Below are 3599 nucleotides of genomic sequence, written 5' to 3'. Positions count from 1 at the left end.
CAGGTTGGGTGAAGAATGGATCGGATTGGAGATGCCAGCTTGGATCCAGCCAATGTCATTATCCTGGTGTGAGTTAGAGCCAAGAAGTGATGATCCGGTGTCAGTATCCAACAACTAGGAGGCAGCAACAGTGTGCGGAGCTCCGAGAAGATGAGCAGTGATTGTACAGTGCGGGGAGAAGTGCTCCTCTTACCCCGGTGCTGGAGGAGGAGGAGGATGCTGTGCTCTCTCTAGCTGTCCCCTTTCTTGCCTGCCTGCCCTGGCTCTGTCTCCGCTTCCCTGTGGAATCCACACTAACTATCCCCCAAAGCTACACACGCGCCCACCAGCCCCATAGGGAGTTGCATTGCCTTCGCAACCACGCCCCCGTCATTTGCATACCGCTATTATTCCTCCGCCTAGGCAGCCAATAGAGCGCCGCCTTCTGCCACCAACCCTCCTCGCCAGCACGCCTACTTTCCCTTTTCCTCTTCTGCGGGAGGCTGAGAAAGTTGCCTCTATCTGGATGCTGGGAGAAGATCGGTGCCTATTGTTATAAGGAGGATGGAAGCATAGGATCAGAGGGAGATCATCCACTGATAGGGGACAGGGATAGGATCAGAGGGAGATTATCCACTGATAGAGGACAGGGATAGGATCAGAGGGAGATCATCCACTGATAGGGGACAGGGATAGGATCAGAGGGAGATCATCCACTGATAGAGGACAGGGATAGGATCAGAGGGAGATCATCCACTGATAGGGGACAGGGATAGGATCAGAGGGAGATCATCCACTGATAGAGGACAAGGGACAGGGATAGGATCAGAGGGAGATTATCCACTGATAGAGGACAGGGATAGGATCAGAGGGAGATCATCCACTGACAGGGGACAGGGATAGGATCAGAGGGAGATCATCCACTCATAGAGGACAGGGATAGGATCAGAGGGAGATCATCCACTGATAGAGGACAGGGATAGGATCAGAGGGAGATCATCCACTGATAGAGGACAGGGATAGGATCAGAGGGAGATCATCCACTCATAGAGGACAGGGATAGGATCAGAGGGAGATCATCCACTGATAGAGGACAAGGGACAGGGATAGGATCAGAGGGAGATTATCCACTGATAGAGGACAGGGATAGGATCAGAGGGAGATCATCCACTGATAGAGGACAGGGATAGGATTAGAGGGAGATCATCCACTGATAGAGGACAGGGATAGGATCAGAGGGAGATCATCCACTGATAGAGGACAGGGATAGGATCAGAGGGAGATCATCCACTGATAGAGGACAGGGATGGGATCAGAGGGAGATCATCCACTGATAGAGGACAGGGATAGGATCAGAGGGAGATCATCCACTGATAGAGGACAGGGATAGGATCAGAGGGAGATCATCCACTGATAGAGGACAGGGATAGGATCAGAGGGAGATCATCCACTGATAGAGGACAGGGATAGGATCAGAGGGAGATCATCCACTGATAGAGGACAGGGATAGGATCAGAGGGAGATCATCCACTGATAGAGGACAGGGATGGGATCAGAGGGAGATCATCCACTGATAGAGGACAGGGATAGGATCAGAGGGAGATCATCCACTGATAGAGGACAGGGATAGGATCAGAGGGAGATCATCCACTGATAGAGGACAGGGATAGGATCAGAGGGAAATCATCCACTGATAGAGGACAGGGATAGGATCAGAGGGAGATCATCCACTGATAGAGGACAGGGATAGGATCAGAGGGAAATCATCCACTGATAGAGGACAGGGATAGGATCAGAGGGAGATCGTACACTGATAGAGGACAGGGATAGGATCAGAGGGAGATCGTCCACTGATAGAGGACAGGGATAGGATCAGAGGGAGATCATCCACTGATAGAAGACAGGGATAGGATCAGAGGGAGATCATCCACTGATAGAGGACAGGGATAGGATCAGAGGGAGATCATCCACTGACAGGGGACAGGGATAGGATCAGAGGGAGATCATCCACTCATAGAGGACAGGGATAGGATCAGAGGGAGATCATCCACTGATAGAGGACAGGGATAGGATCAGAGGGAGATCATCCACTGATAGAGGACAGGGATAGGATCAGAGGGAGATCATCCACTCATAGAGGACAGGGATAGGATCAGAGGGAGATCATCCACTGATAGAGGACAAGGGACAGGGATAGGATCAGAGGGAGATTATCCACTGATAGAGGACAGGGATAGGATCAGAGGGAGATCATCCACTGATAGAGGACAGGGATAGGATTAGAGGGAGATCATCCACTGATAGAGGACAGGGATAGGATCAGAGGGAGATCATCCACTGATAGAGGACAGGGATAGGATCAGAGGGAGATCATCCACTGATAGAGGACAGGGATGGGATCAGAGGGAGATCATCCACTGATAGAGGACAGGGATAGGATCAGAGGGAGATCATCCACTGATAGAGGACAGGGATAGGATCAGAGGGAGATCATCCACTGATAGAGGACAGGGATAGGATTAGAGGGAGATCATCCACTGATAGAGGACAGGGATAGGATCAGAGGGAGATCATCCACTGATAGAGGACAGGGATAGGATCAGAGGGAGATCATCCACTGATAGAGGACAGGGATGGGATCAGAGGGAGATCATCCACTGATAGAGGACAGGGATAGGATCAGAGGGAGATCATCCACTGATAGAGGACAGGGATAGGATCAGAGGGAGATCATCCACTGATAGAGGACAGGGATAGGATCAGAGGGAAATCATCCACTGATAGAGGACAGGGATAGGATCAGAGGGAGATCATCCACTGATAGAGGACAGGGATAGGATCAGAGGGAAATCATCCACTGATAGAGGACAGGGATAGGATCAGAGGGAGATCGTACACTGATAGAGGACAGGGATAGGATCAGAGGGAGATCGTCCACTGATAGAGGACAGGGATAGGATCAGAGGGAGATCATCCACTGATAGAAGACAGGGATAGGATCAGAGGGAGATCATCCACTGATAGAGGACAGGGATAGGATCAGAGGGAGATCATCCACTGATAGAGGACAGGGATAGGATTAGAGGGAGATCATCCACTGATAGAGGACAGGGATAGGATCAGAGGGAGATCATCCACTAATAGTGGAGAGGGATAGGATCAGAGGGAGATCATCCACTGATAGAGGACAGGGATAGGATCAGAGGGAGATCATCCACTGGTAGAGGACAGGGATAGGATCAGAGGGGGATCATCCACTGATAGAGGACAGGGATAGGATTAGAGGGAGATCATCCACTCATAGAGGACAGGGATAGGATCAGAGGGAGATCATCCACTGATAGAGGACAAGGGACAGGGATAGGATCAGAGGGAGATCATCCACTCATAGGGGACAGGGATAGGATCAGAGGGAGATCATCCACTGATAGAGGACAGGGATAGGATCAGAGGGAGATCATCCACTGATAGAGGACAGGGATAGGATCAGAGGGAGATCATCCACTGATAGAGGACAGGGATAGGATCAGAGGGAGATCATCCACTGATAGAGGACAGGGATAGGATCAGAGGGAGATCATCCACTGATAGAGGACAGGGATAGGATCAGAGGGAGATCA

At 50.9% G+C, this 3599-nt stretch overlaps 1 protein-coding gene across 5 annotated transcripts in view; it reads right to left on the bottom strand.

The window, feature by feature from the left end:
* EBF1 (EBF transcription factor 1) overlaps window positions 1–333 on the bottom strand; it is a 449855-nt gene extending 449522 nt beyond the window's left edge. For 3 of the 5 annotated variants that reach the window (XM_040345067.1, XM_040345068.1, XM_040345071.1), the window contains exon 1: window positions 1–332. This exon is cut by the window's left edge and continues 348 nt beyond it. The gene's annotated coding sequence lies outside the window, so the exon portion shown is untranslated. The other 2 variants (XM_040345069.1, XM_040345072.1) reach the window with 1 other exon arrangement.
* Window positions 334–3599: the final 3266 nt, after the last annotated feature.

This window comes from Rana temporaria, chromosome 3, assembly GCF_905171775.1.
Source record: "Rana temporaria chromosome 3, aRanTem1.1, whole genome shotgun sequence".
NCBI classification, from domain to species: domain Eukaryota; kingdom Metazoa; phylum Chordata; class Amphibia; order Anura; family Ranidae; genus Rana; species Rana temporaria.
Note: the sequence above shows the minus strand (reverse complement) of the source record. Positions and strands in the feature narration are given on the sequence as shown.